Raw genomic sequence first — 11,921 nt, 5'->3', positions numbered from 1 at the left:
CGAAGCAGGCTCGTGGATTCATAGTTCCACCAACGGGACTGTAACGTTAATAGATGTTGCTGTAGCTAGGTGAGGAGGTTGTCACTACCCACCCCATCAAAAGAGAATAAACTAAAGCTAAACAACAGCATGAGTGGAAAGGGCGAAGCACATGTACTTGAAAATTACCTCAATTCGACGTGAAAGAACAAGCGGAGTGGGCGTCCATGCCACTTAAATGCGTTCTTCTTTTCATCGTTGTCTTTTTCTTGTCTTCGATTCCACTAAACAAGTGCAGCTTACAACGATTCCCAGCCTAATTGCTTCTTAAATTATAAGCAAATAATGGTGTTTCTGGCTGTTACCCTCAGCTTTGAAGCATTAAACTTTTGTTAGTTAAATTTGTAATTAGCGTACTTCTTATGTTACATATAGCGTAACTACCTCATCTCCATAAACCTTAGTAATAAAAAATGCATTGCATTGCTCAAAATTGTGCATGTATACACCAACTTCTGAGTACACAGACTGCAATCCCCATAACGCAAACATTATTTTCTAATTGTTGGGTTTTTAAGTCTCAGAACCTACATATGATTATGAGCGGCGCCTTAGATTAGGGATTTAGAAATTTCAATACCCTAGGGATGTTTAAAGTGCGCCAAAACCTAAGTACACGGGCCCAGCATTTTGTTATTCATCGACATGCGGCCGCCGCGGCCGGCATTCGATCCTGCGAACTTTTGGTCAGCAGCCAGGCACCGTAACCCTCCGCGGCGCATGAATTTTCCCTCCTGCGAGTAGCGTAGGCAGCATCGGTGGGCGGGGCAAAAACACTGTTTTGATTGATTTACAAATCGTTTTGAGTCGTCACAGAACCAAATTGCATAAACAAAATTCTGCAGCACGTGGCTACCCTGAAAATTCGCGAACATTTGCAACCGCATGCGAACAAGTTGATTTTTGATAAATGAAATCATTTCTGATTGATTGATTGATTAATTGATTGATTGATTGATTGATTGATTGATTGATTGATTGATTGATTGATTGATTGATTGATTGATTGATTGATTGATTGATTGATTGATTGATTGATTTGTGTGGTTTAACATCCCAAAACCACGATATAATTATGATTGACGCCGTAGCGGAGGGCTCCGGAAATTTCGACCACCTGGGGTTCTTTATAACGTGTACCCAAATCTGAACACACGAGCCTAGAACATTTCAGCCTCCATCGAAAATGCAGCCGCCACAGCCGAGATTTGATCCCGCGACCTGCGGGTCAGCAGCCGAGTACCTTAGCCACTAGAATACCGCGGCGGGGCTGAAATCATTTGTGTAACCAGTGAATTTGTCGAGTCTGTTCAGAAAAAAGAAGAATACCTGCAGTAGCACGGATAGTTGGGCTAGTTGGTATTGGTTCATCTTTTAACTGAATAAGGGCGCGCGCACAGACACGCCGACACTAGAACAGGAAATTGCACAGACCAAGAGCGCCTATACTCGCAACTAAAGTTTATGTCTACCTTTCAGCAAGCACACCTACAGGAACTATCTATCACTGACCCGTTCAGCATAGTGAATTCACATTAACTGGTCAGTTTTCTAAAAGTTTCCAACCCTAGTGACTGCAGTTTTTCACTACAGATGTACAGGACTTGTATTATTTGATGCCGTTTGATGAACTTATGAAGAGTGTTAAGTAGCTTTTTACGGAATACAATGACGAGCAAAGGTTCACGAGTGATTGTGGAGTGTCAGTTGGCACTTTTTTAGAACTCCTGTCGTTTTATTTAGGCTCAACTCTTCAATAGAATGGGCAGCTATATCTTCAAAAAACAAGAGTCTGCATAGGTTCCAGAGTTGCCCCTATTATTAGCAACATTTTCCTTGGAAGGTTTGACATGCAAGTGCCACAAAGTTTAGGGTGCTTACAGCCACGAACATTGTTCCGCACGTTGATGACTTTCTAGTGTTCATCAGGCCAGATTCCCTAGAGAAAGTGTGAACGAAGTTTTGAAGGTGTTTAACCAATATGGATGTGGACTTAACTTTACAGTTGAACTTCCGAAGGATGACGTAATACAGTTTTCAGATTTAAAATTACACCATGAACCTATAACCACATATGCTGGGCATACATGCCACGCTCAAAAAAGACCTTACTAAACTTTAACTCAGGACATTCTAAAATTGTTAAAATGGAAATGGCTATGTCTGCTCTGAGTTCCGCCAGTAAAAAATCGTGCTCCGAAAAAAACGATAGAAAGTTTCTCAAATCAGCTTGAAAGATTGAACAGCGCTGGCTTCCCTCAGCCCGTTCTACGCAAGGTTGCACAGAAGCTACTTAAAAAAGTAAAAATGGAGGACCAAAAAAATGATAAAATAAAGTAACCAGTTAAAAAGCCCTTTGTCATCCCCTACATGCGCAAGATGTCACATGGTATTAAAAAAAACGTTGCAAATCTATATGACGTTGGTGTAGTTCTCGGCCCCAAACAAATTCAACAATTTATGTAGCGTGGATGAAGCTGCTCGATCGGCTCATGACCAAGACCTGCGTACGCCCATACCACTCTTGAGAACGGACGCTGCAAGACGACTACAATCACTTGCTCGCCGTATAACTCTCCTGCAATGGAATACACCGGTTTTTTCGAACACGCACCTGTATTCGATCGACCCAAACTTGCAACTTCGTTTGGCATCCAGGCTCCCACGATGTGCTGAAACTTCACTATGTCGCATGAGGTTTGGCGCGGCATTTACGAATGCGTACTCTCGTCTCCGTGGAATGGCGAGCACTTCGGCATGCAACATCTGCGCCAGCGAGGAAACGCTTGAGCACATTCTATGCATTGCCCAGCATACCAGTCTGAACGACGTATTATGGAAGCCAAGCTCCGTCAGCTGGATTCACGGCCGCTTACAGAAGAAAAGATCCTGGAACCTTGGCCGACGGTCTCCCATACACGCGAAGCCACGAAAGCCCTCTTGCACTTCTTAAGGACCACCAGACTTCACGACCGCTTGTGAAAGAACAGTGTGACATCATGCTGTGTAGTCTCGAGCTGACTCTTCATCCTTCTCTTTCTTACTCCTCTTCTTTTCTATTTCTTTCCTTTCTATTATTCTCTCTTTCCCCACCCCAAGTGTAGGATAGCCAACCGAGCCAAGCTTGGTTAACCTCCCTGCCTTTCCTCTCTATTTATCTCTCTCTTTCTCTCTATGTAGCAGAATAGATAGAAAAATAGCGCAAAACGCTAAGGGTCGAAAACGGGGAGAATGCAGTATGAATTATATGCAGACGTATGTTAAGTGTGAAACAGGTGTTGTATATTTGATACCATTGTCCTGTGGTCTCATCTACATAGGATATACGGGAAGGTGTGTCAACACCAGGTTGCCAGAACATAGGAGATTGTTGGACACAAAATATAGTTCACACTTTCCGAACATGGCCGCTCGTATGGTTGCAACCCTTTTTTAAAGACGATAGTCTTTCTTGGGTACCTTTCACGGAAAAATTTTGGTCTGCCTGTCTGTACATTTGCCTGTTTGTCTGCCCTTAGCAATACCTCAAACGGCATCAAACGGCCAACCCAATCCGCAGCGCACACCAATATTGCTCAAGATTTAGCGTTCATAGTTGCGCGATTTTCAATTAAAAAGCAATTATTGTGCATATCTGAGGCGCCATAACAACACGTCTATGTTTTGTGTGTGTGCCTTTATACTAAAAGAGGCACGCACAAGAAACTCTAAGGAATGCAGCGTTTATCGCGCTGCACTGACGATAAAACGCGATGCTAAAAAAGGTGTTTCCAACGCTGTGCTACAATTACACGGTGGTGGCACCTGCCTGTCGCTTTGCGTTCTACACCTTATCACCTCCGAGACTGGCGCGCATCTTTCTCCGCGGGCGCGCACGCCTTCGTTTTCGAAGATAACTGCCAGATGGCGCCCGTGTCGAACGTGCTCGAAGCGCTCGTTCGCCTCCGCTACACGCTCGAGGCACTCTAACGCAGCGCCTCCAGAATACCATTCACCGACTTTCTTGCGCAGAACATCAAATAAACGTTTCGTTCACTCTCTCCAGACGCAAGACTACTATCGTCTTTCGACGACATTAGCAGTGTAACATGCAGATTCGAAATATATTTTTTTCGTAATGCCATTGTTTTATCAAAACAGCCATATCGGACCACCAGAGGGCTGATATGGCTGTGATACATTAGGAGAAGTGGGGAAAATGCGTAAGCGCACCCTCCATCACGTTAACAGAAAAAGATTTTCATACCTCACGAGCCATCTGAGGATCTGATCTGAAGCACGTGCTTTATACCCCCATTTGTTCTTTTTATTTGTTTTTTTTTTTGCTGTTTTAATCTGTCAGGTCTTGTGACAGCTAGAAGTGATACATACTTATCTACCTTTCTTTCGAATAAACTTTAGTTACGGCTAAGCGCTCTTGGTCTGTGCGATTTCCTCTTCTGAGTGTCCCTTATTCAGTTAATAGAGGAATGATACCTGACCAGGGATTAATTCTAAAATATTTTCGCTCGAAAGTTTGCTTTGTCATTGCCCAACGGCCGTCTCCAGCGACATGTTCAGCATCATTATTAGATGAAATGATTTCTTACAAGCAATGCTATGTAGCGAAAGTGCTTTTTGTGAACACAACAAGGTTTGTTGCTCACTGGCTTGACATATGTCTACTTTTGGCAACGTTCAGGTGGGAGAACAACCTTCCGTCTGCCTTCCCGTGACTTCTGGGGTTCCGCAGGAAAGCGTACTCGGCCCCCTATTATTCTTGGTCTACATACACGACACTGTCAGTGTAATTAGCACCCCTGTACAAATTTGTCTATTTGTGGACGATTGTGTTTTGTTTAGTGAAGTAACCTGCATTAGTGACCAATACAACCTTAATACTAACTGGGGCAATATCTCGAGATGATGCGAACAATCGGGTATGCTACTTAATGCAAATAAATGTGTGTATCTCCCTCTAACGTGCAAAAAAGCCCCCTTAGACTACACATACAATTTAACTGAAGCACCTTCGCCTAAAGTAGCCTCCTATAAATACTTAGGTGTAACGTTGACGAGTAACTTATCCTGAATATACACATAAATAACATTTGCTCAGCCGGTTTCCGAAAATTATGCCTTCTCCGCCACAAGCTCAAGATTATTCTGCCTAGTGTTAAACTCCTGTCCTACGTTTTCTTAATTAGGCCAAAACTTGAGTACGCCTCCATAGTTTGGGATCCCCACACAAAAATTAACATTCAAAACCTAGAAAGAAGTCAAAGGAAAGCACTACGGTTTGCTTACAGTAAACTTAAGTCAACTGACTTCCCAACTGTACTACTACTTGCAAGTGGTATTGAATTGTTACAAACACGGAGAAAAAAATGTCGTCTAGAGTTTCTTTCCGACATAGTAAACCTCAGGATATCTTTGGACACCGCAACGTACGTTTTCTCCGTGTTAAGAAGACCCACTCGATCGGTACCACTATCTTCAGTCCCTAACGCCAATCTTCGCAAGGACTGACACTTTTCGCTGCTCCTTTTTCCCACAAACGATTGCTGATTGGAATAAACTAGCGGAAGCATTCCCCGAGCACCCGTGACCGTTTATGCAGATGCTGTTCTTTTGCTGCTTCCTTATGGTTGTATCATGACCAAGTTTGTTTGTTTTCTGGTCTTACGGCCAAAATCATGTTGTAAATGCCGCTTTGCAATCTTGCTGTTTGTTATTGGTATTTATTCTTGCTCACCCTGCTTGGACTTTTTGTCCGCAGTATATTATAAATAAAATAAATAAATATACAAAGTTTAATGCCTGGCAAAGTGTCTCAAGCCCCCTCTATACAATGCGACACAGCAACAACAGAACAAAAAATTTTAAAAAGGAAGATAATCTTAGAAATCGCATCACAAGGTTCTGCCCTAGCTCAGACTAACTTGCCAAAAAAGATCGCAGTTATTTAGCGACTCCCGAACGCCCATACTGTAAGAGCGCATCAGTAAATAACTAAAGAAAACAAGGTATATGCACTGAACAAAAAGTAATGAAGAGTGCATTTAGGCGTCATGGGGTTATGTTGAAGTAAGCATGCGACTGGCAAAGATATGGTGATATTCAACACGTGGGCATTAGTAGTAGTAGTAGTAGTAGTAGTAGTAGTAGTAGTAGTAGTAGTAGTAGTAGTAGTAGTAGTAGTAGTAGTAGTAGTAGTAGTAGTAGTAGTAGTAGTAGTAGTAGTAGTAGTAGTATCTTTTTTATCATCATCAACAACAACAACAACAAGAACCCAAAGGAAAGGAGTGGTTAATAGTTCTGAAGACGGCGTACAAGCATGGACACACTACACTACAAGTCAGGACTATCTCTTCTGTCTTCCTTCCGTGTTTTAACGCCATGTCTTTCAGAATGAATACTTACAAAGCAGCTCAGTTTTCTGCTATTCTGAGGTTGTTATTAATTTATTAAGAAGGTTATAAAACGACCGCGTATTGTCCAGGTTGTCAGCTCAATCCCCACCGGCAGCAAGTCTATTTGTCACCCTATTTACGTCTGTGGCATATCATTACTATAGACTACAATTGAAAACTACGAATAATATACCCAACGCACTATTCCTGGTTTGATTGGGTTGAGTCTATCAAAGAAATCAGCCCCTCGATCTATTTTTCAACCAACACATCACCCAGGCTAGTCCTGGCTGGCGACCTGCTCTCAAGAAATGAGAAAGGTTGGTGTGTCTCTAGCTGAAGGTAAGGAATGGTGTGTCACCGGTTCAGCAGTCATGTGTGGACTTGAAAATGCTCTTAAAACAGTTGAACTTCGATGGAGCAGGGCCGAGCTTAGTCTGTGGTGACGGAGGTTCACATACACTGGGGAAGAGCCTAGCAACTGTTGCGGTGCTTGCATTTGAAGGTAAATTGTGGGCATACTTAAAAGCACAGGTACACCACACCATAGATGGCTCACAAAAGGACTGGTATAGTTTTAATTTTTTGTTTTCGATTAGACTCCAACTCGCTCAGGCAACCATATGAAATGTGTGTACTCCCTTCAGCAACAGTTTTCGGGGAGCAAAATTTTCAAAAGAGCTGTATTTCCATTGGTCTATATAGATAGCATTTGATGAAATGTTCCAGCCTGTAGTAATTCTTGCGGCCTATGCCCTGGCCAGCTAAATTAGAAGCGTCATTTACTAACGGAGCACAAACTCTTTCTAAATTGTACAAAACTGGTTAGTTCGATCTCCAAGTGCAGAAGGTTGTATCGGTTTTGAGATTATCACATTCGTATTTGACTGTAAACGCACGGTTGAAGCCCTTTGTTAGGGCACCCTTTTACACCATGATGAAAGCCATTGGAACATCTATATATAGAACATTTTGCAAATGAACATAAAGGTACAGTTGTTATTCTCAAAATCTTAAACTATTATGCTTGCGAAGGCCGCAGCTACAATTTCTAAATCGCAACACGTGGCGTCATGCGAATTTTAAAGGAAAATTAGCAAAACGGTAATGCATATCCAATCGCGGGCTTGAACTTTATCGCAGAAATGATGTCCTACTTTTATGATTATCAATAAAGCCTAAAGAATATAAAATTTTACGCAATGAAAAAGTATTAGACATTCCGTTAACTCCGAAAATAAAATAGCTAGACCCCTATTTACATAAAGCTATTGCGACAGAATTGTTCGTAGGCACATTCAAGACAATTCAAACTGTGATGTATAATTAGGTAATATGACTGGTACTAGAAAGAAGCATTGGCAAACAAAAAACGTTTACGACTTTTGTCTTTAATATTATCCGCACTGTGTTTCCAATAAAGAGAGAAAGAGAGAGATTTATGTATTTTATTTACAATACTGCCAATCTCGTGTTGAGACTATAGCAGGTGGGCGTATTATTTACACAAATAGAGGTTTCATTACACAGGGCGTAAACAAATACAGCACTTTTTCTTTGGGAAGATACAACGAACAAATGTAATAAACTTAAATACAGTGAAACTGAAATCTAGCACACTAATAGACGAATAAAATGTGCAACATAATTCTGCAACGAAGTGAAATATGCAACTAAAAAACACATAGAAAATAAGAATTAAGTTTGGCTCTGAAATGTGGAAGTTGAACAAACATCAGTACAAAGTTGATTTAGATAATGTAAAGTAAAGAGCGTTATTACACAAAGACTATTTACTAATTGCTTATAACTTCTTCCAACAACTTAGCAAAAACTGACTGTAATACGATGTTAGTTATGCATGAATCTAGGCTATTCCGCTCATGAACGACCCGCGGAAAAAAAAGAAAACCGGAAGGTATCATAGATCATGGATAGATATCATAGATGGAAATAGATAAAAGGAAAAGACAGAAGGTTAGCCTATAACCGCTGAAAGGCACTCCCTTGTTCACTCCACTCACCTATTTTGCTCCAAGTCCATTCGTACACCGGAGTTGCCATTTAAATACATTAACATTACCCTTGTGCTTGCTACATCGCTGAGACTTGGTCCCATGCAGGTGTGAATAACTCTAAAGAAGGATTTGTTTGTGTGTTACGTGTGTATCAATGTATATATCATAATCATCCCTTATTAGCATGTCAGGCGCAAAGCCAGGCAAAGAAATCTGCAGCTCTCCACTATAATGTTTCTCTCTCTGGAACAGACCTTTCGGGGTGTTGTGCTGCAAAGCTGTAGTATAGCACGCAATTACAATCTCTTTGTGTGTTTAGAAAAAGTGGTTAACGATTTAGAGTACTGGGTACTCTACTATGGGAGAGCATGGAGCCGTCCCGCAAGTTACCAGGCAGAATCTCTTTGTCACGCTTTTAACAAGATAGACGGGAAGCCTCTGTCATACTACGCCATCATCCAGACATAACGTCGCAGAAGACCTTACAAGCAGCGCTCCTAGGCTTCCTGTGATCTACTGCCCTGTTAGAACAACACTGAGAGCAACGCTATCGCGTGTGTGTGTGTGCGTTATTATTTATTTTATCTCTCTCTCTCTTTTATACTCACACTCTCTCTCTCTTTCAACTCCCTATTCCCCAACCCTGCAGTGCAGGATAGCGTACCGGGTACCTCCTTCTGGCCAACCTCCCTACCTTCCTCTTCTCTCTCTCTCTCTTAAAGGCACGGGTTCGATTTCCAGCAGTGACAGGACCCTGTCAATGGGGACAAGATGCATGAACACTCACTTATGATTTACTCTTTTTTTTTTGAAAATTTCGTCGGATGCTTCAATTATTTTTTTTATTTGCACGAGAAAGAGTGACATGGTTGTCGCCAATACATCCGTACTGTGGTTGTGCTAGACAATGACTTGTCTTGTCCACGACAGCCATTACCAGACGTAAATTTGAAATTACCGAGCATATAAGTCATCGAAACATGTGGCTACGAATGCGTTGTTGCAGTTATATTGAACAACAAGCCTGCAGGAATCAAGGTAGTACTGTTGAAAAGTATCATCGTGCGCTGTGAGCTGCAGCACTGTTAGTGTACACCCCTGCTATTCTCACTTTTCTTCTTAACTTCTTTAGCTGTTTACCCCACGTCTATTGTAGGGTAGCAAACAGCATACTTTTTTTTTCAACCAACCTCCCCACTTTCCGTTCTTTCGCCTCTCTCACACAACTTTCTTCGCCGTGTAATTCAAGGGTTTGGTGTGCAAACGGTGTTGCAGCCCCACTATCAGTTCAACACTTGCGATTCAGTGGCTTGATCCTGCTGGCATTTTTGTGCGTATTTTCTTACGCGCATACGTGGGGCGGATCGAATGCGATTTTCTTTTCTCTTTTCCTTACTTTTTTTTTTCTTCTTCTTACCTTTCACATTATCCCACTACCCAATCCCTCGTGCCGACCTGTTGAGGTGTCATCGTTATGATAGACTGTTACGGGCGGCACTTTTCTCTTTTTTTTTATTTACATAATCACATAGTAGTGGCATTTTATCGTGCATAAATGCTCTCATATTCTTATGGGTTTTTTTTGTGTGTTCTTGCAGCATCTTTTCTCACAACTTGATCTGCAAATACCACACGCACGGGGCAATCAGTCGACACTAGCAGCGTACGCACCTTCACTTCTCATAGGTTGCTGGCTACAAGCACGTTCGGATAGGCCGAGAAGACAATTGTAAGAAGACTTGAGTGCTCAACGGTGACACGAAATAAATGCGAGAAAATAAACTCAGTTAATTTAGCCAGACGCGTTAAACTAAACTATACCTAACGGGACATTTATAAACTCGTCTCCTTCGTGCATTTGTGTAGGATGATTAAAAGACGAAAGATATCTTCTTTTCTTTGTTTTCTTGGTCGATTATACTGACCCTACCGCTGGCGACAGCTTTCTGAACCTAGCATAGTTTCACGTTGTCTCAGGGATCGGAGGCAACGGGATTGCAAGCTCTCCGCATCTCACGTGCATCCGGAATCGGCCCATCTATAGGATACGACCAAACGACAATGTCGTGTATTGAGGCCGTCGTGTGGCATCACGTTACAAATGCGTCAGGATGACGTCGCAAATCATGGCGGTTAATTACGTCGTGTTGACATTATGATGATGTCACAAATTCATGCGATCGGTAACGCGGCGATGGCGTGATGTCATGACGATTTTGTATACATCTCTCGAGTTGACGCCGACGGCCACTTTTCGCTTTTGATGAGGCACCTAAGGCTGTTGCCACAAAAACATATATAGTTATACCAACGCCTTGTTATCTTTGGTTTGTGTGCCTATCCTTACAAAAGAGCAACAATCTCCGATTCAGAACGGAGAGAGAAGAGCTGCTGCTCGAAAATCTCATGCTTCTTTGTCGCCTCTATACGGAAAACCCGCGGGCGAGGTTGCGACAGCGACGCGACTGTACGCGACGGGCGTCGGCTGCCACTACACAGAGCAGGCTCGAGGCACCGCCGGCGCCTGATTGAGGAAACGGCAACAATTACGTCCAATAAAGAGAGCCCCGCCGGCGGTGGGTTCCTCTTGGGACGAGAGAGTCCAGGGTTGAAGAGGGGGCCGGCTAGGGGCCCCACAACCCCCTTGCCCCATTTGTCTTCTGCCCCCCTTGCTCTCTACTGTAGGTTAGACGCGAAAGCCACCACTTCGCGATGCGATCGTCACCGCCTGCCCACGGTTTACCACATACGGAGCACGCAGTCTTTTCCAGGACAAAACGAAAAGTTAAAAACTATTGATTGGTTGATATGTGGGGTATAACATCCCAAAACCACCATGTAATTATGAGAGACGCCGTAGTGGAGGGCTCCGGAAATTTCGACCACCTGGGGTTCTTTAACGTGCACACAAATCTGAGCACACGGGCCTACAACATTTCCGCCTCCATCGGAAATGCAGCCGCCGCAGCCGGGATTCCATCCCGCGACCTGCGGGTCAGCAGCCGAGTACCTTAGCCACTAGACCACCGCGGCGGGGCAAAAGTTAAAAACTATGCTCGCATTATTATAGTTGGTATTCTTGGCTGCATTTTTTGTTGTTGTTATTTCCTGCTTATACTAGATATTCTGTGAATACCAAACCATTGCAGCAGGAGTGCGAGACTTAAAAATGAATAAATAAATGCGAGGGAACGGTGGTGAGAATGGGCTCGGAAGGGGGCAGAAAACTAAAAGTCGGTTTGCAAGTGACTTGTGACCGGCTGGGAAAACATCTTACGAATTTTCATGTTGCGTGTGGAGTTTTTTTTTTTTTTGTTTGTTTGTTTGTTTTCCTGAATATCTGTGCTGTGTAAACGCTTATGATGAGTGGACACGTTTTTTTTTTTTGAACTAATGGGACTAAGTACATGAATGTTCGTTCATGTTGCTATTTGTATGATTTGTGTCTGCTCATTTTTTCATTACTTTGCGA

This window comes from Rhipicephalus microplus, chromosome 1 (genome assembly GCF_043290135.1).
Source record: "Rhipicephalus microplus isolate Deutch F79 chromosome 1, USDA_Rmic, whole genome shotgun sequence".
NCBI lineage: Eukaryota > Metazoa > Arthropoda > Arachnida > Ixodida > Ixodidae > Rhipicephalus > Rhipicephalus microplus.
This window is presented reverse-complemented; position numbering follows the sequence as displayed.